Source organism: Parus major, chromosome 15, assembly GCF_001522545.3.
Source record: "Parus major isolate Abel chromosome 15, Parus_major1.1, whole genome shotgun sequence".
NCBI classification, from domain to species: Eukaryota; Metazoa; Chordata; class Aves; order Passeriformes; family Paridae; genus Parus; species Parus major.
In genome coordinates, this window is record NC_031784.1 from 9995003 (window position 1) to 10021162 (window position 26160).

The 26160-nt window shown below is 38.9% G+C and overlaps 1 long non-coding RNA gene across 1 annotated transcript; it reads left to right on the forward strand.

Moving 5' to 3' along the window:
* The first annotated feature begins 15503 nt into the window (after positions 1 to 15503).
* Positions 15504 to 23537, forward strand: LOC107211525. The gene is made up of 3 exons (XR_004499638.1): positions 15504 to 15707; positions 18335 to 18444; positions 23363 to 23537. It is a non-coding gene; the product is annotated as an uncharacterized LOC107211525 (long non-coding RNA).
* Positions 23538 to 26160: the final 2623 nt, after the last annotated feature.

Genomic DNA, 26160 nt, shown 5'->3' on the forward strand with positions numbered 1-26160 from the left:
TTTAAAATTTTTAAGTCATCTGAATGAAAAGAGTTTAAAAAGGCTATAAAGATGGCAGATCAAGTTATGATGTAGTTGCTTAAAAGGTTCAAATTTACTGTAGGGTAAATGCACGGATAGCAATAATATTTCAACCGTGATTAATTTGATCCAATTATTTTACAAAACTTAACAACCTTGCCAGAATTACTAAATAATCCTTGGAGACAAGAAAATAAAAAGAAGATTTCTCACAGGAGTATGAGAAATGGAAACAAATGTATGGAACAAACAATACCAAGCTATTCAAGATGTTTTTTTATGAAAACAGGGTATTTTTCTGCACAGGTGCTTTCCATCACCATAATATCAGAATGCTTTGTGGATGTTTATGGAAGAGAAGTGTTTTATTTCCCATTGCAGGCACAGGAAGTGGAGGCATGATGAGCTGTGGAATTCATCACAGTCAAGAAAAGGCCTCTGCTAGCTGGGATAAGGTGCTAAATGTTTTATTTAGTGTGTCAGAGGAAATTCCTGACAGAGATGAAATTGAATCTATCTATTCCGAGTCTCCTCCTCATGCTCTCACTAGCAGGCAACCTTTGTCTGACTTCTGAGCTGTCTCCTTCCATTTGGCTGATGAGTCTCCACTGACAGTAACATGTTCATTGGAGTGCAGAGGGACACCCAGCCAGACTGGAACTGCCTTGCTCATTAAAACTGGCATGGAAAAACAGTGGGATGAGGCCCCTTTCCGTGGGTGCTGGCACCGTTCCAACCGGAGCAGCAGTGTGGAAGCTGCTGCAGCAGCTCTTACCAAGTGCTCCCCTTGGCAACTGAGATCCTCAACTGCAAAGTGCTTTGCATTATTGATATGGCACAGCACAGCCTTAACAAATCAGGTGTCTTCTCTTTGTTGCAGATTTAGTTGTGACTTTTATTCCTAAGCACTAAAATAGTGTTGCTCTGAAAGAAATCTAAATTTTCTGCAGTCTATTCCTTGTCACGTCCTTTGTCTTGGAGCCTCTTGTGTTTAATTGAAAATTCTCTTTTGATCCTGATGTCTGTTCTGTGTTCCCACTTTCTAGTGAGAGGGCAGGATGGGTCAGTATTGAGCAGCAGCAATAAAAGACGAAATAAGGGGAAAAAAAATTCCATAGTGCTTGGCTAGAAATGTTGTCTTTAAAATTCAACATTTAGAATCCTGCCTGCAGAACTGCAGCAGCCATCTCTGTATGTGGTGCTTTACAAAAGCTGCCTAAACATTTTCAGAAAACAAAAAAAATATCTTTTTTGAGGTCGATCTTGCATATAGATGACTAAATATTGGCTCGTGATGAGGCTGTGCTGATTTATTTTCATCAAAACACATTCAGTTTGCAAATGTTATCATAATAGTCCTGGTTGAGTGATAGATTATCAGGAAGAAGAATACAATAGGTGTGTCAATCTGCTAGTTTTGACACAACATATAAACTTAATGAGTTACCCAGAATGAAAAAACTTCATTAATTCAGAGGAAACAGGTTCTTTCACCAGCTTAAACAAGCAAACAAAAAAATTGGAAAAATCTCAAAGCTTACAGAATGAAATCTGCAAAGACAACAGGCAGATGACATGGGGCTAATGTTAATAAAAGGATGGATTTGTCAGAATTGAGCAATTTTTAACTTCCATAATGATCTAGAAGAGAAAGTAGAAGTATTTGGGAATTATTAGGATGAAATCTAGAGTCTACAGAAGAGGAGTTTGACTGAAATAAATTTTTTTTTGCTTATTTTTTATTCAAAAATACTTCAGGAGCCTGCAATTTTCTTTCTAGAGTTGAGGAGAGCACGGGAAGAGCTGTCTAAAGCAGGGAGCAGGAATTCCAGGACTTTCAGTGTGCTCTGGTCGCCTCCAGGGCCTTGGGAATTGAGTCCTGGACGATCAGAGGGCATGGAGCTCCACCTGCTGCAGTAGCACTGCAGCTTGGCTGCTTTCCTCTCACCTGGAGCTGCCCAATTCCACCCCGAAAAATCACCATTGTTATAAATGCATATCATATTACTGGCTTTTCACAAATATTATAATGAATGTTATATGTATAAGATTAGAAAATTTTGTTGTATGAATATAGTTTCCTTTATTTCTGTTATTGATGAAACTTAGAAATAGTGGTATAATACATATATGTTAGGCTATGGCATAGTATTAAAACAAAAACTACTTTTGTTTGAATAACCCAAAGACAAAAAAGATAGCTAGAGACCCCCCTGCATTCTTAGACTACCTTATCCAGATGAAGACAGCAGTGTCCAGAGCTCCAGGGGTGGAATTCATTGCATTTCTGTTATCAGGGAATGTAAATCTCGGTGGTGCCAAGAAGATTGATCTATTGGGAAGGGGGAAAGAGAAAACTAAACAAAAGAACACCAAAAATCCTAAGAAGAATGTCTGAATATGTATGAGAATTTATGGATATGTAGTAGGATTCTGTTTTTAAGGGACAATCCTTTCTTAGTAGGTATGCTCTCTTGGCTGAATGCAGAGACACCCAGCCCTATCTGTATACTTTATTTTTATCTCCTAATTGTCTTTTTATTAAACTTTTAAATTCTATAAAAAAATATGTGAACCTTATTTTTCACATCATAATCATCCTTGCAGAAAACTTTTGGGTCATTTCCTTATGTAATCTCACTTTATGATAATATCTCATGTATTACTTTATGGGTGTTTGTTTTGGGTTGCTTTTGGTTTTGCTTTTATTTTTTTTTAAATTTAATGTTTCTTACATAAGGAGTTGTACGAACTTATTTTTTTTATTTTTTTTTTTTAACTTCAGGAAATGATCATTGCAACAACCTTAAAGCGAATTAGATGAGCTATAATGAAAGTCTTAAGTTGGAAACACTAAAATAATCCCCACCAACACCCAAGCTGCAAAGACTGTTCAGGTTGTCACAATAATGTATTGTTGAGTTTAACAAATGAGACACTCCAGCAATGTTTTCTGGTTTTATAACTGCACGGCAAATTAAAGAGCTCTGCTGTTCTATAATTACGTCCTGTTTTAAACTCGGATTGCACCTCTGCAGTACATGAATAATGTTGCAGGAAAGGAAACTTTTCTCTTGTGTTTCCCGACTGGAAGATGATGGAACCGCACCCTCAGGGCCTGAGGGGAGGGGATGAGCGTGAGGGAGGCCGCGGCGGCCCTCAGCTCCTTCCCTTTCCCCAGGGCCCGGCAGAGCTCGCTGGCCACAGGCAAGATACAAGGAAATGTTGCCCCTGAGAGAACAAATTCTCAATCTCTGTGGCGTTAAACATTTTAAATGATTGTGGTTAAACGTCTGCAGACCGTGCCCGTGGTCACCGCGCCGGTGCTTCCCGCCATCGAAACGTGAGGGCTCCGCTCCTGCCCAGCGCTCCCGGCCCTCAGTGGCCAGCGAGCCTGAAAGACTCTTAATTTGTTTTAATTGTGTCACCAGGGGGAGAACTAATGGTACCTGGATGCTGGCAACACTGAGCTGCTTCTGAAAAACAAAGCAGACTGGAAATTCCCTGCTCCTGAAGTACCCAAGTTTTCAGGTTTCTTCTAATATTTTGTTTATATACAGTGTGTGTAATTTAAAAAAAAACAAAACACCACAAACCAATCAGCAAAACATTAAGTCATGTCAGTGTCACTCTGTTCCTGTAGCAGAGGTGATGAGAAAGCTGGCACAAGTTCATGGATTTTGGGGGTGTTGTTATATTTTGTGCTGAGGAGGTGGTGTTCCGGATTACAGACATGCCAGGGAAGACAGCCTTAAGGAAATGGTAACTGAAAAGGAGAAAAAAGATCAAAGGGTGTTCAAATACTTAGAATTTATTGGATTTTTCACTGAACTCTCAAAAGCCATGTCCCCTGATACAAGCTGAATATTGCCCAAAATATGAAAACTTCAGTTTTTAAAACCAATTTGCTTCTGAAGCAACTTCTCTGAAGGTGCTCCACCTGCAAAATCTGTTCCATCCATCTGGCACCTTTCTACCTTCAAGAGCTCTGTGAAATTCAGAAGAGCTTATCAGAGGAAATAATTATTTGTCTTTTAGCATTATTAAGGGGAGATCAGTTGTGTTCTTGGGTGTACAGGAATGAAGTTACAAATACTTATGTTTTCATGCTGGAAATATTTTTTTTTTAAGTGCTTTGTCTGGTAACTCATTTCTAAAATCCAGTCTACTTTTGAAAACCTATTTCCACAGATGAAGACATTTACTATTCTAAACCTGCTTTTTATTACAAATTCTTACAATAAATAACTTTGATCTCTGGAAAAAAAAAATATATCAAATAGTGATTACTAAATTTATGTAATGACAAATACTTAATTTTTATTTTCCTTTCAGTTCTGTGTTTAGAAACTCTCCATACTGAATATGTACAGTAATCTCTGGTTGGCATTTCCAGTAGGTGAAGGCTGAGTGCCCAAGTCACTGCTCCTTACATTTTGAACCTTTGTTCTGCTGAAATCTTAGATGGGAACACGAATTTTTAAAGAGTTTTATGCCTTCTTAAGTCAAGATTCCAAACAGCAAAATGTTCTCCTCCAATTCGTTTTGGAGTACCTGAATGTTCTCGGGCTTTGCTCGGTTGTGCAAAAGCTGCACAGCAGAGCGAGTGTTTCAGCCACAGCTCTGGTTCTGCTGGGCTCCCTTTTTTTGTGCATTTGCTCTACCTCGAGTACATGGACACAGATTCTGGGGGCCTGAAGCTTTGGATTGCTTGGAATCAGTGAATGAGCTGTTTGATCTAAAACTAGTGCAGGAAGGAATAACTCTTTTCATGTTCTTTTTAGCCTGAGCTCCAGACACAGCTAAGTGATCTTAAGTCTTTTATTAATCTACCTATATAATTTTTTTTAATAGGCAGGAATGTGTCTTTTTTTTCTACTTGAATTAAAATGATGGTTGAGGGAGTTCCAAAATTGTGCTTATGTCTGACTTGAGGGCTTTTTATGGGTCTGTGCCTTCCTTGAGGGTGAAAGCACAGACCCAGAATAGAGTTTTATGACAGAGTGTATCTTCAGGGAAAAGCAGCTACAAGTAAGTAATTTTCTATTCCTGGGTTTGGAAATTGGATATTCTTTTTATGTTAGACACAGTAGTCTATATAATAGTCTCCCAAGAGAAAAGTTACATTTCTTGAGCATTTAAGCATAATAATTTATAAAGCATACATGCATTTTGCACAGGTACTTCCTATGTGAACCTATTTGTGCACCAAAGACGCTTCCTGACATACAAAGTTTTTCTACACCAGACTAGTGGAGACACTTTTGCTCTAGTTTGCATCTCAGTGGAAAAATTTATTTGCACGACTTTGGTTTTGAAAATTATGGGTGAGTTTTGTAGTTTGTTAATCCATGAGCGCTCTCAGCAGCCATTGTCTAAGCCTAGGCCATTGAACAAACTCTTCTCCCTGCCTGGTATTTTAATGAAAGTCGTGGTTGCTCAACTTCCTGCAAGAGTTCTGTCAAACTTGAACTCAGACTTGTTTCCATGCTTGTGAGATGACACGATGCTGTCACAGGTGATGACCGGCTCAAAAAATATTTGGTGATTGAAACCGAACCCTGAGACTGCACATACCTTCTCTGTGCTGGGCTATTCTTAATTAATGCTGTAATGTTTATTTTTAATTTGGTGACTTTCAGTCTAATCCACAGGAACCAGGGAAGACGCTCTTCCCCTGTAGAGAATTGGGAATGGATCTGAGTCAAGGGAGGGAACCCAAAGCACACAGAAACTTTAGCCAGGCAAGGCTGTACAAGGTTGTATGTTCTTTTCCTAGAAACCATCTTCTATTGCCACTAGACACAAGAAACTTCTGGTCCAGCAGGACATTTCTTATGGTCTCATTTAAATAAATAAATAAACATTATAAACCAAGCAAACAAAACACCAAACGCAGGGGAGGGGGTGTGTCACCATTGACACTGCAGGTGCTGCTTAAGCTGACAGCACTGAGGCTTCATTCTGCTTTTCTGTGGCACTCACAAGTTCTGCTTGCCATCCAAACTTACCTACAGAGACCACTCACTCTGTTTTCTTGGAATTACCTTAAATAGTTGCTAAACTGCATAATAAGCCTAGCAGTAGGTGACTCCAGGGTTTTCTAAATTTTTCTAGAGACTTCTGACTTCGTTGATGGGAGTGTTAATCTAAGGAAAGAGATTCATTTGCAATTGAACAGCAAAGAGCACAAAAAGATGATTTACATCTGGCAAGGTTTAGTTACAGCCTGCTGCAAATAAAACTGACAAATTACCCCTGCCAGCCCCAGCAGAGTACAAATTACACGAGTGTTTACAAGCTTCTGAGACTTGAAGTCTTTGAAGAGCATTCACATGGGGAAAAAAGTTGAATTAAAGCAAGCAGCAATAAGACAGACATCTATATAAAGACTTAATAATTAGGTTAAATCTAAGCAAATGTGGCAGTCGAGACAACTTATTGTATCAGCATATATTGAAGAAAAATTAAGCTCTTGCAATGTTTGAGATTAACTGCATAAAAGTCAAGGAAGTTAAACCATCTTCTTTGCATGTACTGCTGGAGAGAAACCAGAGCTCTACATTTCACAATAAAGTGAAATTTAAGTGGTTGAAATGTTCCCAAAATTTTATGTGACATCAATTTCTAAATTTTATACTATTTACTTGTGGTAAATAGTAGATTACTAGTATATAGTAAATAGATTTCACATAGCTCCCTTCTTATCCTTCTCTGCCCCCAATTACTTTTATTATTCACTTAGTCAACTGAATCAGTTTTAGTGGATTTTCCCTTGATAAACTTGACTGAAAATAGTAATAAACTGTAAACAAAATAATAAATCCTATGTATTTTGAAGGCTGGATAAGCCATTTTAGTAAAGCATGACTTGGTTTTGCCATAAATGCACTGTTAGTTATGTTTGCCTGCAGTCATTATTCTCTGCTAAGTTTCAGAGGGATTGTCTCCTTGAGTTCAAGTTAAAGTTCTTTTGATGATAACCTGCCAAAGATCACTTTACTTCTTGATCTACAAGTTGCAGGTGCTTGGAGCTTACTTTTGGTTGCTTTGCATTTTTTATTTTCAAATGAGTAGGAGGGGAAATAGCTGCAAGTGTTCTATAGAATGCAAATTACCCTTATTTAATTGGTATTAAAAAACTTGCCCAGTTTAAATAGTAACACATTGATTTGTAGGCATTTAGATGAAACAAGATGAACCACTCATTTCAGTGCAAGTTACAGGTTTTTTACACATAAGTAATATTTGTTCTTACTATTTTAGTTGAATTCTTTCCTTTTTTTTATCTTATTACCACTCTCTTTACACTTTTAGGAATGTTAATCTGATAAATCTTATAATGCTTAGTACTCAAGTATGTGCAGGCATTGTCCTGTTCAACTCTGCAGCAGTGGTAGGTATTAGGTGGATAAATATTATTACTCTCAGAGCAAAATTATGAAAGTCAAACTAAGATTGTCACTTTTACAGCTGCAATTGGAACTTTGGTTGTCTCAGGGAAGTAAATACCCAACTCACCTTACTAGTTCTTCTAGACTTCAGTGCTGCCCCTGCTGCTCTGATTTCTAATTTCAAAGTTGACCTATTAAATTAGAATCTCCAGGGAAAGAGTTTTTGTGAGCTGCAGCCCATTACGCCGGGGGAGTGCAGTTGTTCTCTCTAACAGATGGACTGTTCAGACTGATTTTACTGAGGACATTTGTTTTCTGGGCCACATTATGATAAATGCAAATTCACCTTCTGAATTTTTAATGGTAATGCAATCTGCAAGATTGTTAAATGTATATTTTTTAATGATATGAATAAATTTGATCTTAATGTGTTTTGATGTCAGTTTTTTTCCCTGAGTGATTAAACTTACTGATTTTAGTCTTCCATCCTTGCCCACCCTACAACAGCCAGTGCTGCTAACAGGACAGACATGATTGCAGTCCTTTATGTACATTATCAGCAGAATTGTCTGTTCAGTCCTGACTAGACCTGTACTCCAACTCACAGAGGACAGTGTTTTTTGTGAAACTGTTCTTGGATATAAAATTTGGCTTGCAGAATCCCTTTTATTCCTGACGTAGAGGATGGAAAGAACCCAACTTAATTTTAACATCCCAAGCAGAGTTTGAAGGGCTGTTAAGAAACCCTCTACCTGTTAAACATCCCTTGGCCATCTTCTTGTAGTTCCACAAATTTAACTCACAGCCACATTCAAAACTAAGTTCACTTGATTTCCTGTGCCTGGGTGGAAACATTTTCACAATGAAAACATGTTAGCCATTCACCTTAAGGATTTGTTACTTTGGCTAAATCTAGAAAAAAAAGAAACAGTAAGAATGGCAAGGAAATCAAACCCTACAGCTGTTTTAATAACCAAATATTGAAATAGGAAGTTGCAGGAGAAGATAATTTCAAATAAGAACTGTGCTGCTGGTTTGGATCAAAGGCCGTGTCAGCAATGCTTCTTGTAATAATTTCAGACATTAAAAAAGGAGATATATTAGGAAAAAAAAGCAGAATGGAAAGTGCAAGAAATAAAGAAGAATACTGGAGTTTTCTTCTCCGGGGCAGCAACTTTTAATCTCAATTAAAGCAGTCAGGCTGGCAGAGCAGCATGCTAATACTTACTACAGAGAGTCAGTGAATACAAATGACCTTTGTGGATTTGGTTTTTGCTGTTTTTCCTCCTGATTGAAAAGGACACCCAGCAGTTGTCTTAATTGGATGTTAATTGATACATATTCACAGGAAGTAGAGTCTGTGATCTTGCAGCTTGTTTGTGTGAAAGAGTATAATGGAACAAAGTGTGAGGAAGTTTTTTTAATGATCACAGTGACATAGCAGAGTAGTAGGAATTTTTAAATTATCTAAGAAATGTTTGAGGAGTCATTACCACAACAGACTTAGCTGCATTCACACAGCTTTAGTATTCTGCCTTAGACATTAAAAACATAATTAAACTAAACCTTATAATTATGACCTCATGCCTCCTGTCAGTAATATTCTCTTACACTATCCTGAGTCCTCACGATGATGTAGAAGAGGATGGTGAGACAGAATGCAAACTACTCATCTTTCAAAACTATCAGCCACTATTCCCAGGTGTGAAGTGTTCCCTGATGAGCTGTGACCCCTGTCCCCTCCTGGATATCCTTGTACCCCCACACAGCATGGAAATATGGCAAGGAATTTGCTTAATACTTCCCAGTGTTGGATTCAGTGGGTGGAATACAGTGTGGCAGGAAAGACACCACCTTTGTGCATGTCCTTGAGCATTCAAATATCTGTGGCTTTGAGCTAAAAATTATGTTTTCATTTCTATTGCTATTTTTACTAGAACTGAGTGAACTCAAGCAGCACAGTCCCTTCAAAATGACATTGAGCTCTGAGGGAGATCCTGTCTTATTGCTTTGTTCCAGTGACACCTGTAAATGGGATCCAGAAATAATGTTAAATAATCCATGCTTGCATGAGGATGTACTGTATGAGAACCAAGAAAGTAGAAGTCTTTATAATTAATACATTGCAGAAGCATTAAGAACAGTTACACAGTTAGATTACAAAAGTATTGGAAATTTGTAGTGGTTAATCCATAAATAAAAGCAGGTTGCCATAAACTATTTCTGTGACTAACTCAGCCCACTAAGACCATGCAAGTGTACTGGACATACTCCTGTTCACAAAAAAATGGTATTTAAAATGAAGTATATTGCTTCAAATGAGACTTAGCTGAAAATACCTTTTTTGTGTTTGTAAAAAGGAGGTATGAGAAATGATAGAAACTGGAAACTCTGCAAGGATAAGTCACTTAAGCATAGATGCCATGTAAAAATGACAAGCTGTGGTCATCCTCAATGTCTAGGAATTGACAGCTTTGAGCTGCAAGCCCAAAGGGGAAGTGTCTGTGCTATTCCATGAACCAGCCAAGCCCTTACTTGCAAAGGGCACACGGAACCTCTGCATGGAATTAGCCAGAGTTTGAGGGAAATGCCTCCTGTGCTCCTGTTTCCCTGGGCTGTGCTGGTTAGATAAAGCAAAATGTCAAACTGCTGGCAGTTCAACAGTGTTCAACCGGCTGCTTTTTCTGCTTTAAATTAGGAACTGGATTGCTCTTTAAAATGGTTTAAGTTTCCTGAAGGCAGATCTCAAAAAGTCACTCTGCATGCAGAAAGCCCAGCCTCTCCTAATCCATCCTTCCTGCCTGGAATAACAGATTGACTGTAACCTGAAGAGCAATTTCTCCTATTTCTTTACCTGACAGTGGCTGTGGATCTCCCTTTAGTACAAAACCATTTCAATGTGATTGGAATGGCAGCCTGTACTGAAAGGCTTTAATGTGTTATTTTTGGAGTTCTGGTTATGACCTTGTCTGTCCTTACCTGTGAATCTGTCCCAGTGCTACTTGAATATATGCAGACAGAAGATGTTTAGTGTTTAGGAGTGTGATAAGCTGGCATCCCTTAGTGAATATATTTACTGGAAGGTACAGTGGAGTCTATAAGAACAGGCAGGACAGGAAATGTAGAGTTAAGAAGCAAAGAAAGAGCGAGGCAGTGCTGAGAAGGTGAAGTGTTTATCTGCCAATTTTGGTTTCCAGTGTATTTAATACTTTATAATGTCAGTTGCTTGGAAACCAGTGTTTTGTGGCCTTTTGCTGCGTGGCAGAAATCACTCTAATTGGCATGTTTCTAGCACTGTCACTTCTGGCAGTCTGCAGCATTTTTTTTTATCCAGAAAAAAATTTTCTTTTCCATGAATGATGGCTCACATTAATTAGACAGCAGTCATGGGGAAAGACAGCCATTTAAGTGTATGGATGTATGAACCATTATCTCTATCATCAATCACTGGGAAGACTGCTATTCCTATCAGCATTTCTGCCTTTCCAGAGGCTGTTCCTTTGAGTCTCAATTCCTTTCCTTTTAGACAAAAATGCATTTATGTTTGAGATTTCTTAAGTGGAAATAATTCATCCTTAGTAGATTTTACTACTTATTTAAACACAACAGTGTAATCTCACATTTCTGGTACCCCAATGACACATTGTCACTGGATGTTTGAACAATGCTGACATGTAAAATGAGGTTTCTGTTATTTAGCAGTAAAATGTCATTGCTCTGTAAATACCTTAATGTAGTAAAGCAAGACATTAAGTCTCTGAGAATGGTTTTCTACTTTCACATGAAAACCTTGAACCAGCATTATTTCCTGGTGGAGGATCAGGGTCCTCACTGAAATTCTGCTTAACAAGCAGTGAGTTTTTATTGGTAATATGAACATAAAGTAATTATTGTACATTCTTACAGCTAGCAAATGGAAACCCCAGCAATCTCCATGTGAATTTTTTTTTTTCTTTTGAAGTTTTGGTAATAGCTTCCCACAGATTTTTGAAGAAAAATTTAAAGCAAAGCTCTGAAATCTCACAGGTCTCTTTTTCTACCTTTCATCAGTACAAAACTGACTTTTTGGTTTGGAAGTACTTCACCCACTCACCTTTGTTAATTAACTCCTCCTGAGACTGTTTTTTTTGTAACTCCTAGTAGCCAAATATGTTTGGGCTTCTCAATGTTAGAGAGCTTCCTCATTTTCCAACAAGAGGTTCTGTCTCATTTCACAATGGATGCAGCATCTGTGTTTCAACATCTTTGTAGGTAATTGAAAACCACTCTGAGACACTTTAAATATGCAGTTCTACGTGAATGCATCTACCTGTGACATCTCCTATTGCAGTGTGGGTGGTGTTTTGACTACTGAAGATCTTTATTTCCTGCCACACAACCTTCTGTGAATGTTCCACAAATTTGCTCATGTCTTATTTGAACTTGTTTTGTGACTTATTTCCTGGTCAGATTTCCATGGATAATGTGCATCTTTCCCATTATTATTAAAAAGCAAATCCTGGTTTTGCTTTTTAAACAGACATTTGAGTTTACAACAGAATCTGAGTTTACAACAGAATATTGTACTCATCTGCAGGAGAATAAAATGGGAATCAACCTCTGAAGCAATGTGGGTATTCCAGATTGTTTGTATGTCTTCAGCTGCTCCAGACAGATGTTGATGTGGTGCTACTTGAGTTCCTTGGCAGAATCATCAGTGGTTCAGCATGGTAAATTATCACAGATGTCTGAGTTTCTTTTGGTTGGTACCTACATTTAATAGATTTTTAATGTCGTTTTCATTAGGTCTTCACCAAATTAAAGAAAAGAGGGTGGATAAATGTTTACCCATTTGGTTCTTAGTGTGTAATTATTCAAGCATTGAATAGGAGCAGTCACCACTGTGTTCCTGATTCCTTGTGTGAGCATCTCTAACTTGGCTGTGTACACTACCAAACCAGAATTTATAATTAATTTGCATTAGTATCTACATTTGAACTGTGAGTAGTTGTAAGCTTTTTCTGTCCACATGCTGAGCTTTCAGAGCATGACCCAAATGCAGAGTTCAATAGCAGGACTTGCTGGCTCAGGCTCACCACCGTGTAAATTCAACTTCAGGGCTTTTGTTAATTTCAGAAATAAATTTCAGGATAATGTGTGTGCCCTGTAATAACTCACTGAATAATTCTTAAGTGAACAATGCCCTGATTCTCATTTACAATGAGACTGCCTTACATTGCTCAAGAGAGGTGATAGAACAGTCCTAATATAAATAAATTTGGGACACACTGACATGGATATAAATTACAGTGCTGAATGAAAGGCCCTGCAGTACTGAGCGAAATGGTCAGCAGCCCCAGTATTTGCTGATAAGAGAATGGAACACTGGTGTAAATCACTATCACTGTTGACAGTTTACAAGAAATGCAGGGTTTGCTCTCCTGTTGTTCTGTGTGTGCTCTGTAAATAAGAAAAGCACTGTGTACATATGGATTTTCTTTTATCTTGGCAATTCCTGCAGTTTTCCAATTATTTGCTATTTAGCTGTTACAGCACCTTGTCAGAAAGTTAAGGGACATGGAAGAATTGTTTTAGCCATTAGAATGCAGCAAGAACTCCAGTGGAGTCTGATGTGTTATAAAGCTGATACATTCAACATATATTTTGGGGACTGGAAGGATTAAAAAAAAAAAAAAAATTGTCATATTAAAAGTGAAACAGCAGTGAGGGCAGTGGTGTGTAATCAATTGAAATCTGATTAATGCAGTGTTAACACTTGTGCTCCTGCAGAGAATCACCATAACATCCTGAATCCTTCAGCTTGTCAAAACTTCCATTTTACTACATGCTCCAAAAAACGCCAGGCCCTCCAGTACCATTGTGCCCCCAGAACTATGGAAGGGTGTAGATTTCAGGTTTAATCCAGATTAATTTGGAGCTTCCTGCTCTCCCTGCTTCCTTCACTGGATATTGTTTCCAAATCTTCAGGGTCCAGATGCTCACTGTCCTCATTTGAGATTTGTAATGGAATCACAGCTCATGATGGCACAGTTGCAAATAATGCAACGTGCTCATTGAGCAGATTTGTAGTGGGTTTTAATACAGTTTTAGTCCACTTAGGAAACAGTTCAGCTGTATCTGGTGTAAATTCAAAGTTGTTGCCTCCTGCACTTTCTGGTTTATAAGAAAATGGATTGCTGTACTACATTTTCTGACACAGAAAATACTTACTGGCAATGGTTGAAGTTGCAGTATGAATTAAATTGCACTTGTTTTTCACCTAGGAAGCCTCAGCTCCTCTGCAGTTTGCCACTCCTGCAGCAAATCAGGCAGTGGCCAGCAGGTTACCTCCCAACACCCTTGGCAGGGTCTGGCCTGGTGCCCAAAGAGGAACTTTTATGGGTCTAGCAGGGAATTACTGCAGATGCACATTGAAATGCTTTTATGAAAATAAAGGAAATGGCCCTGAGCTTGTGCTTGCAGTGGCTTTCAGAGCAGTGACACATGGGTTTCATTTCTATTTACAATTGGCTGCAAGCCTCTGGAAAAGGCTGGATTCTTTCTAACAGTGTGATGTTCTGTCATTAGCTTTGTTGATATAAAGGCTGATTCCATTAAAGTAAGAAAATTGAATAAGCCATTTTATGAAATGCTGGCTAACCATTTCCATGATCAGAGAAATACCTACGTATACATTGCTTGATAGATACCTAATTACTTTATTTACAGCTTAAAATATTTGTTCACCAGGAATCTTCAGCCTTAGAGAGAGAATCAAGCTGGTATAAATTGTCTGCAACTCCAGCCTCGGGGACTGGGGCAGAGGGAGATGAGCAGGAAGAGTGAGAGGCTGGAAGCACCTGCTGACACCACCCATTGCATCAAACAGTGGGACAGCCAAGAGCTTTGCAATTTTCTTCCCATTTTCCTGTCTAATCTGTTCAGGCTGGAGCCAAATCAGCTGAGCTGAACAAGGGTTTGGCATCCCATCAGTCCTTTAATAACCATCTCTCCCCTGAATTTGTTCTTGCACACCATAGATCTGACATTATCAACTACAGAATTTGATTTTCTGGGACAAATACAGCCTTGCTGTGATTCCTTTGAAGGCAGTGAAGATGACCCAGGGTACTTAAACAAGTAGAAACTATGTAAAAAAACCCTAGTAAATATCTAGCTTGTCCTTACCCTGATGAAAAAGTTTCTGACACTACCATCACACCTTCCTAATATTTTACTAGCACTTTAATCATAACTAAGACAAATTTAGTATTTCCTTTAATTTTTGTGAGTCATTTCTTAATCAAAGGCACCAAGAATCCCAAATCTTAGCAGTAAAAGTTCAATTCCCCAACACTTTAATGGTCAATTAACTGATGACCTTGAGTCTCTAAAGGATTTACAGAGTAATTTAGTAAGTGCATAGTTACACCAAGCACTGAAAATACACTTGCAACCAATTTTCTGTATGTGCAGTACACTGCTGGGTCACTCCTTTGTGCATGTCTTTGACCCTTATCTGTAATAATATATTCCTGCAGAGAAAACTGGAATTATTCCACAGTACATTATTACTGCTCAGAAAACTCTTTTAATGTTCATGCTGATAAAGATATTAATGTAGAAGAATTAGACATATCCTTTTGTCTGAACGGCACTTGAAAATCTGTGTTGTGACTACAGTTGACTGAAGCTCAATTACTTTAATAAACGTATTCCAAATTTCACCTTGATTACATTTGCATTTTAATGAACAATTCTCACCTACTTGTCAAATAGGCAGCCCAGCTAAATTTATTAAGTTATTGTATAAACAGGGTATTGTGATGCCCGAATTTAAATGGAGAAATATTTGATGTCATATTCCAGCAATATGTCGTAAATCTACTGGGTAGAAGAGTGGTTATCTCTGTATTTTAATTTTGAGTTTATTTTACTGGGGGTTTTTTAAAGAGCCCATGAACCTTTAGGATCATTCATAAATACCTCAAAAATATGAAATTATGAATAGATGTTTTTTTGTGTTTAAATCAGATGGTTATTACAGCCCTTTTTTACACTGCATTGCTGTTAAACGTCCTGTTATTTATTTCTTTTGCTGTAGTCGAGAAGGAAAGGGATTAAACTGTTCCCCTTGAGAACTGGGGAGTTTGGTGCCTGAAATGACAGAATCACAGAATGTGCTGAGTTGGAAGGGACCCACAGGGATCACAGATCCAGCTCCCAGCCCTGCACAGGACCAGCACCAAGAGTCATATCCTGTGCCTGAGAGTGATGAGCATCTTGTGGCCTTTGGGTGCTTTAACTCCTCTGGTAAGAAAAGAGAGTTATTACTTGTCAGTAAAACAAATGAGGCCCAGCTTGAGAGCCTGGATTATGTTTGAAAGAATCAATACAGTCTGATGACACCTGATTCCAAAGTCAGCAGCATATTCACTGGCAGGGATATGTCCTGTAGTGTGGGGTAAGATGCTCCTTGGACTCGGATCTGCTGCTACGTCTTTACTAACATTGTACTCTGAGGTTGCAGAGTACCTGTGTGCCAAATCCCTTTCACTGCCAACACCTTTGCTTGTTTTATTTCCATTTCTTTTTATTTTAACCTCTGTTGTTATCCCACAGGCAGCACAGTGTAGTCATTTCTTTATTTCCTTCTCCTGCAGTAGTACCCTGCCTGATCCCTCCAGCTCACTGACAGGCTGCACTGACACCTTCCCTTTTCCTCAACACTGCAACCTTCCAAGAGTATGTGGAATTCAGCAGTGAACAGGGCAGTGACAGCTGAGCTCACACAGTGAGTCCAGTACTGCTAGAAATTAGAATTAGACAGGTGTTTTTGAACCAAGTACTGGACAAAGTGAAGCTGAGCTCAAGACATCCAATAGTTCGCTCATGTGATGCTGAAAGAAATAAGGGAAAGTTCTCACAGTTCATACTGGGGAATTGTTGTCCTTTGTTACCATATTTCAGAGGAAGATACTAATGTTGAGCTCTGGAATATAAAAGAATGTGAAATCACCTTTAAAAATTAAGTTGGTGAGCAACAGAAAAATGAATCAATTTAATAGTGTGTGATCAGAACACTGCCCAAGTTGTGGTGATTTTTGGCAGGCACCAAAATCACCAAATCACCTCAGTTCTGTGAAGCAAGGTGGAGAACACTTTCATAATTAGTCAGGAATCACTGAAGAGAAAGAGCACACAGAAAGCAGCCCAGCAGGCTCAGGGCACATGAGAAAGAACTGAGTTTCAGCCACCCAAATATTCCTCTGATGTGGAGGAGTCAAAGGAACAAATAAACATATAAGTCAGCTCAGAGGGCTTTGGGTGATCTGAGGGCAGTGGTTTTAAGAAGCGACAGTTCCCAGTTTCTGCCATTCCTTGCTATTGAGGTGGTTCCCTTGGATGGACTAGAAAGGGATAATGCTTCTGGGTAAGTGAGCAGCTGTAAACTTGGCAAGTGTGGTGGGGAAAAGTGCTTGAAGTGGTTTTAAAAAGAGGACATTTAGAAGGCAGGAGGTACGTGAGCTCTGGAGAGGTTTCATAGCTACCTCAGAAATTAAAAGGAAAAACCTGGTGAGCTTGTGCCACACTTTTGTTTCCCCAGTGTGGGCCCCCACAGCACTAAGAGTAAAATAGAATTATACTCAGCAGAAGTAGCTGGGTTTCTTCCCAACTCCACACTTATTACTTACAACCTTCTTCAGGTTTTCTCTCCATTTGATCACTGAATTATCTTGAGTCCTTTGGCTCCCACTGTACCTCTAATGCCCATTGTAACCCTAGAGTTGTCTTCCACCTGCCAGCTCTCACTGGGTGATGATTAAATCCTTGCTCAGCAGGACAGGGGGACTCTTCTGGAGGTTACAGATCAAAAGCTCATCCATCTCCAGCAATTTTTTCTCATCACTGTGCTGTGGCTTTTGTCACTTCCAATACCACCTTCCTCTCATGAGCTGAGTTTCAGCTTGGAAAACTCACTCTCCACAGTCATCTGAGATGGCATCACACTCTAGTCATGAACTGAGGCAACAATATATAACCATTCATAAAAAATAAGAAATCTTCCTGAGTGTACAAATAAAAAACAGATCAAAAATCCAATCAAGTAGTCCAGACAGGCTGAGTAATTCTCAACAGAAAAGTATCATATTTACTAGAGTGACACTGACTATCCAGCATTCTAAATGGTCCCTAATAGAACAGCTAGAAAAGATGAAAGGAACAAAGTATTCCTGAGAGACAGTGTGATGGAAGGAGAAAACAGGTCAAAGAGACTCGTGGCAGTGAATGAGCAGCACCCACAGCCTGTAAAAAGCCCTGTTTTCTGTTACACTGGTTTGGCCAAGACTCTTCTCACTGGGGTGAATCTTTTCAACTTAATCTTTACTATTTCTGTGCCCACAATATGGTTACCCAGGAAAAACTGACATTTTGAGCATTTGCTTGAGAATTTGAAGCATATTTTGAAACTTTGGCCTCAGGTATGTAATGCTACCACCTGCAGTGGCATGATTCCAACAGGAACCAAGTGAAAACAAGAATGGAATGCCAGCAGTGTCAACATCTCTTCTCAAACAAATCAGTCACATTATTTCCTCTGCCTCCAAATCTGATTTCACATAAATGCTTAATTGCTAATAATAAGCAGTAGTACAAATGTGTGAATACAAATAATACTGTATTTATAATTTAGAAAGTACTGTAAGCAAATTAGAAATAAATTAAAATTATATATCCTGGTAAACATATAACTATCCAACTTTCAATATTAATAAATGCTAATAAGTGCAGTCATTAACAATTTAGAAATGCATCTAAATATTCTTTTAAAAGCTAAGAGGAGGAGGAAGTGTGAGGAAAAACAGTAGCATTTTATTTGCTCTACCTTCATTTCACATTTCTACTTTTTAAACTTCAGTCTTTCTTCTATCCCACAGGAGACAGCCACATGAGGTAGTCAGGAAAGAAGAAAAAAAATGATGACCTTAAAGTAATTTATTACTGTTTATGCCAGTGTCTGGATTTCAAGCCACCCTGGAGCAAAAAGGTAAGTTTGAAGGAAGATTCATATCCTGCCCTCCATGGTAGGACATGAGTGAAGCTCAGTGACACAATCCCATCACAGATACACCCAGAGCTGCTGTTCAGCTGTTGAAATTGTATTCTGAACATTTCAGGAGTTGCTGGGGATATAGTCTGTCTTTACTGATAGCAACTGTTCAATTTTAACATTAAATGATTGGATCCTGAAGAACACCTTGTATGTGCACATGCACAGAAGCACAATCACATGTCATTTGCCTTGCTGACATTCACTCAGCAAGTTCTGAACTGCACAGAATGTTTTATGTGGTGTAGCTTTCAGGATTGGGCTCATTTTAAGGAAAGGCTGTGAAAATTAAAATTTAATCAGCCAAGGTAAAAGAGCGCCTATGAAAGAGAGGGAGAAGGCAGTGCTTGTACCATGTTTGTTTCTCTGCAATTTGGGTTAGTCACAAACACACACAGTCTGGTTTGTTCTAAGTTCATTAACCCAGTTGCTCAGCAAATGTGTCTTTCTGTATTTACATGGAACAAGCTGAATGCTAAAGATAATCTTGGTTTGGAAAAAGATGAGCTCAACGTTTTAAACTTGCATGCTGTTTTTACTTAAGTGCAAAACTTAGAAGTTCCTGTAGAATCCAAACCCCCAAGAATCCACACCATAATGGGATAAATGTCAGAATTCTTCTTTTGAAAGCAGTGGGCACAACATCAAGATAAACCCATTGGAAATTTCACATCCAAAAATATTCTTTGAGGACACAGTATCAATACTAGGAAAACCTTGGGAGGTTAAAAGCTCCTGCTACAGAAATTGGATGTGTCTGAGCCCACACAGTGCCAGCTGGGCTTTTTCCCTGACTAGAATATAACATGTTGGTTTCCCCTCTTGCCAGTGAACACCTTTTCCAACAGCTCTGTGCCACACACTGGCTTTTGGAAGCTTTGGCTCTCAAATCCAAGTTATACCCATTCTGTGTTGACCTGCTGGAATCCAAGGGGAAGGAGCGAGGTGCTGGGGGTCTTTTATTCTTTGTATGTTGCTGTTTCTCTTCTTTCAAGAAATAGTAACCATTTCAGTGGAATGTTATTCATTTGGTGCCATGAACCATAAACAAATCCTGGATTTACTTTGTCCCTGTGCAGTCAGCAGGGAGTGGTACAGTCAGACCAGCAGCACAGCCTCCTCCTCTCTTACTGCAGCTTGCAGAACCTGGAGAAAATACTGAGATCCCAGCCAAATCTGTGGCTTTCTTCCCTTTTTCTCTTTTGGCAAATAAATATGCAAATTAAACACATTTAGTCAGAGATGTATGTATATTCCCACAGCCTTCCCTTAGGGTTATCCCACTGAACTCAACAGGAATTCCATATACATTATCGCTACAGAACAAAGCCAGCTATTAAGTGATATTTAGTAGCTGATTTTATTCTATCAATTATGTATGACAGTGATGGGTATTTTGTAAAAAACCTCTTGCTTCTGACTTTTATATTGCCAAAAGTAAATAGTAATTTAGGTTTTCAACATTTTTTTAGTCAATATAATAATGTTGACATAACATGTATTTAAATTATTTGGTTGGTTGGTAAGAACAATGAACAGTTGATGCTCTGACTTGCAGGGTAAAGCTCTCCAAAGCTCTCTCTGTTGTGTTTTCTCTCTGTGTTCTCAGTCAAGACAAACTGTGTCTGTATATAACAGATGCATAAAAGTAGCATTATATAGAATTAGCCTGATAAATTGGAGGGGAGAAGCAGTCCTGGTGTGTGTGGTGAATGGTTTTTTCACCCATTCACATATGGGGATCAACCAATAGACTGGGTTAAAGGGGAGTTTGTCAGCAAATCTCCCAGGTGCAGGCTGGCAGCAGAGTCTAAATGCACAGAGCTCTGGATTCTTCCCAGGTTTTCCAGTTCTGCAGCTTCTGTTTGCAAACTTCCTTTTGCCTCTGACCGCTTGATAGACCTGATAGAGTCTTTATCTGTTGGCTCTGCAATGCAGTTCACTACAAAACTAGGTGATCTTAAATCTTTTCATTTCCTTCCAAGTCAAACTGGACCAGAAAAGCACATTTACCATTTAGTACTACTAATTACCTTTTAATTGATATTTATATTATCATTATTGGGATGAGAGCGTGCTCTGCTACACTCTAAACTACCACTCAGGAAGGAGCTCTTGGAACCATTTGGGGAGAGTTCTGGGACTCTTCAGGAGCTGTCAAAAAGGCAAGAAAGACTCTAAGAATGAAGAGGAAGTTAAAAAAGAAAATATCTTATGGAAAAATGTAAATATTTTTTAAATGCTTTATCAGTTCCTTCCCATTCACCCAGGCTAGTTTCACTAGTAGTAAAATTTGATTGGAAAAAAAATGGGGAGATATGGTAGAGATCTGAAATGACTTCCACATGAGAACCAATTAAACAGGCTGAGGCTCTTCAGGGCAGGAGAGAAATGGCTGGAGACAAGGTTATGACAGATCTCTCTAACATCATGGAGTGCATGGAAAAAAAAGTGATTAGAGAGTGGTTATTCACAAGTTCCCTTGACACCAGATTTATTGCACACCAAATTAAATTATCTGGCAGAAAATTTAAAGCAATGGGAAGTGTTTTTAAGCATGATTAAATTTAGGAACTCATTGCTACAATATATTGCTGGAAGTATATTCAAGTGCAAACACAGTTTAACAGAATAGAAGGAAAAACAATTAATGGACTACAAGTACAGCTGCCTTATAGCCTCATACCCCAAATTCACAAATCTTCATGTAACTCATACAGATATAATTTTGAGAGCACACACAACCCCAATCCACATGTGCACATATTTATATTCCAAAGCTGGGAAAGAGATTCTGTAGCAGGCAGATAATCTGTAGATACAGCTGAGCGTGACTTTAACAGAACAATTTATTTTAAGAATTCAAGACTCAATTGAAAGCCTTTTGTCCAATGGTACCTTTGCTTATACAAATTGGATTTTTCAGTGCTTGGTGGCTGAGTGAGGAGCTGCATTAGTGCAAAGGTTGAAATGTTACATCATGCTGACAGAGGTAAATGTTGAAGCTGCAGTGGTGGCAGCTGTAGTAGAACAACAGGTCACTGCTGAGGAGGTATCATTTATCACTCAGTCCCCACCCAATCAGTCAAAGGTTTTACAAAGCAGATTAGAGTTCCAAGCTTGCTTTCTTCACCCCATTTTAAGAAATATTAAAAATCTCATTTTCCACAGACAGGGAGTATGTGATCCAAGTGTACAAAATGCAAGCTTAATTTTTCATGGTTCCTGTGTAATGAGCAATGTGTGTGTGCAGACCAGTTCAGATGACACACATTTTCTTCACAATGCAAAGGAAAATGTAGGACTTGTATGAGAGATTAAACACTAACTGGATTTTTTTCCCCCAGAACTTTCCAGACAGCTGTTTAGCTTTGATTTCTCCATAAAAAATGTATTTTTTAAAAGAGGATATAAGTATTTGTGCAAAGGATCTTCCTTATAAAACTTATTCCTGAATTTGGGGGTTTGTTTTGGGGTTGATGAATACCTCTTCAATTGATTTATCACTGTTAGATCTCTGCAGAACAGGTAAATATAGTGCTCCATTTTGCTGATGATTAACTAAGACATAGAAATCAAAGTCAGGTGAAATTACTAAATCCTTCTTTACTTTTTTCTCTTTTCTAATTAATGTCTGACTAGCTCACAGCTGTGGAGGTTAATATTTCAAAAATATTATTATTAATACAGACAAGCTTGATTATTTGTCTTCAGTTTCTTTGGGTGGAGATGAATGAAAGGACTGGGCTCTTCCAAGCAGGGCTCTGACTTTCACCATGCAGAAATAGCTTGGGCTGCTATTTAACACCACCAGCATTCAGCAGCTGTTTCCTCTTCTGTATGCAGTGCTTCCCAAAAAGATAGAAAAAGGACCTTTTGAATTTGGGGATTACAACTTCAAGGTGCTGGGTGCTCAGGGAAATGTCACTTTATGACCATGTGGGACACACCAAACACCTCGGAGGAGGATTTAGGATTTGACAGCTAACACTGGGATTTCTGCTAAGGAGTCTGACAGGTGTTTTACTGCATGAGTGTTTGGAGGGAATAACACAGAAAACGGGTGTGTCTGTCTCTCCAGGGGGGTTGGCAGCAAAGCAGGAACGAAACAGCAGTGGGAAGGACAACAGAGATGTTAATTTGAAGGAAAACAGTGAGTTAAATTGACTTTGCAAGTGTTCCAGGGAGCAGAGAAAAGAAGCATTCACCTTACAGTGGGAGGCAGAAAGAGTGAAGGGTATTTTGGGAGAGAGATCTGCTCAAAGAGGGGGAGTCTGGAAACTGCAGCCAGTGAAGGGCTGCTTGAGGATGTCTGGAGTGGTGGTGGGAGCTGATAAGGAGACACAGAGATGTAATTAGATACCTGATGGTGTTAAATGCACTAAATTCCACATGACATTTAAAAGAAGAATGGCAAAGTGATACAGTAGGTTTAGGAATTCACCAGATTTGACAGTTATGCCACTAACACAGCATGACCCTGAAAACAGACTTTCTTTATAGTTTGTCCAAATCTACCTTATTTTCTAATACACTATTATTAAGCATGTAATGTAAAAAGTATCTTCTACTTAATGCCTGGGGTTTTTCACAGCTGAAAGAACAAAGCTTATCTTTTCAACAGTGATTGATTAATTAATTGGGTGCATTTGTATTTGGGTACCTATCTTGAAACTGCTCTAAAAATCTGCTTTTCTTTGAAGAAACTTGAATTTTCAGAAATTCTAATACTAAGTAGCAGGTTTCTTTAGGATGTCTTGTTCAGGCCAGCATATGTGGCATCCTCTCTGGAAGGGAGACAGAAATCACTACTGAGTTGGAAAGATTTTACAGAATATTTTTATCATCCCTACAGGTAAAACATGAAGAGGTGTCAAAAGGTGTCCATAAACTAAAAGGTGGTTAAGAAGGTTGGACTGCAGGTATCTTAACTGATGGGTTTCTGAATGACAAGGGAAAGCATCTCATCAGAACAGAGTTTATGTCTTTATTATCCTTTCTTTTTATTATTTTCTCCCCAGACAACCTAATTCAGCACTCAGTAAATTCAAATAACATGTGGGGTTTTGGGTTGTTTTTTTTTTGTGGTTTTTTTTTTTTTTTTGCATGGATGGCAGAATAGCCATTTTGCTACAATTCTGCTGCTGTGCAAGCAGTATGTACTTTCTGGAAAATACTCCATAAATCTTGCCTTTGCAAACAGAAGAGATCCTGTGCTCCAGCAGCTTTGTAGAAAAAAAGCAATGTTCTATCTAATTTCTGTGGAATTGTTTCTATTTCCACCAGAAATAAGTAGTCTCTTTATAACATTTACAGCTAACATGAGATGTGTTCCCTCATCACTCAGCTCTGTGGTGGTTTCCACAGCTGTAAGATCAACATGACAAACCATTCTTACAAACAGACTTTCCTGGAGCTTTTTCTTTTTCCCCTTGAGGTCAAGTGAAATAAATTTTATACCTGGATAGCCCCATCAAGTGTGTAATATTAAGAGTGTTTTATCAGCACCTGTAGAATGTCTCACATCCTGGAGAAGGCACAGTGTACATTATTTTAAAGGTGGTTATGTCCTAGGGTTTGCTGCTAGAAGAACTGCAGAGTGAGTTTGCCATTCATTAAGGACCATGAGAGTGTAATACCAAGGAAGCAGAGGCCCAGAAGGCAGGGTAAGGGCACAGAACTGGTTCTGAAGCACATGATGTGCTGAACAAACTCAGCCCTTTCCATGCAAAGCACTTGGCATGTAAATGTCAGGGAGCATTTTCTGATACAGGAGCAGTGTAGGCCATGGAAACCTTGCAGCATTTTTAGTACATCCCAATGCAATGTGAGGGTACTTCCCTGCCAGGATATGTCTGGAGGGAAAGATGATAACAATCCAAATTCAATAACATTTACCTTTTCTTTAAAACATCAAATTATTTTATAAAAAAAACCTCACCTGTACATTATATTAAATTTAGATTTTTAGTGAGGATAACAAGTCTTGCTGTATGCTCTGAACAGCACTGGTGCTTGCCATAAAATAGTTACCACAGGATGTCAGTTCTAGTTTTCTGTCTAGCTTTAGCTGCCCTGAAAGCTCTTCCATTAAAAGCAAATCTATCTCATTACCTATATGAGGCAGAAGATCGTGAAGAAGCAGCTTGATCCTTACATGACATCCCAGTGAGCCTGGAGAGGTAGGAAGAGACTGGTTTTTGTAACTCTTGTAACACATCTCAGCTTGCTTTTGACCAGATTTTGTTTTCAGGTCTTTTAAAGATGAAGTTATGTGGTTTGACATTAAAATAAAAACACAGGAATGATGATGGACAGTTTTATGACTGTGTACAAAAAATACATTACAGGTTAAATATTTACAGCAGTGTTTTGGGGTTATTTCTCAATGACTCTTCTGGGCATATACATTGGATATATTTATTCTGGACATTGTAAACCTTTTCATACAAAAATTAAATAACAAATTCAGCCCATACACAGTCTGCAGCTTGACTCTGAAGATTTTCTTACCTACAGCCTAAAATTGATATAAAATGTAAACACTTCTAATCTATTTGTGAGATAGGGATGGATCCAGGCTACTGCAAAGGCTGAACATAAAACATGATCTTCACATTCATTTTTTTCTGCCTTCTGTAGTGTCTTCCCAGTTAACTCTGCAGAAGTATGATCATGTTTAAAACACAACTTTAAGTTTTAAATTGTTGTTGGTTGGTTGGTTGGGTTGGTTTTTTGCAGCAGGCAGGAAGGGTGATTGTCAGGAACACCAGCCTCTGAAACAAATGAAGTATTTTGGAAGTGACATGGAAAGATTAAGACAGCTGGGCATGAGAACTGCAAGAGAACGTGGTGAAGATGGACAAAACTGATAAGGAGGCACAGAACCCCTGGGTAGCTTCGACTTTGCCAGCACAGAACAGACGTGTTCAGCTCTCCGTGCCAGCCCTGCCCTGCCAAGGGCTGTTTGTGAGGAGTGAAATCCCTGTTTCTGCTCCGACAAGGCTGCTCACCCCTCTTGTGGAGACACAAAGCCATGGCAGAGGCTCTTTCCCCAGGCACTTGTCTCGCTTACAACGGGGCTGGTTTTTCCATGCTCTGCCTGCCAAGGAAACTGAATCACAGAGGAACACTTGACTGCTGCGTGCTGCTTGTCTTGGCTCTCTCATGAAGTGAGAAAAACAAACAAATATGAGCAGTGTAGTGTAAGAATGCACTGAGCAGAACTTCCCTTCTCAAAATAGTGCATGGAGGGGCTATAAAAGGGCTGTGTGTGACGTGATTGCAGTTACCTGGATAATCCAGCCAGGGATAATAAGGATTTGGCTATACATCCACATCAGCAGGACATTACTGAGTGTAGAACTGGCTCTGCTGAAGCTGAGGACCATGTGTTTCCTCTTCTACTGGTTTAATGAGGAAATTTCTCACCCCTTTCCTCCATCCCAGTAACACGTATCCTAAACTGGTGGGAGGCAGCTCTTCCTGGTGATGTGCTGCCAAATCCTCAGCCTTTGCAATGGAAGCCACAGCCCAGTCATCACAGACTAGAAAGGTTTGGAACATCAGTCTTCAGGACTGTCAAAGCAGCACTGCAGAACTTAGACAGAACATTTAAAAATGGCAGTCTTTTCACAAGAGTTTTATTTTTAT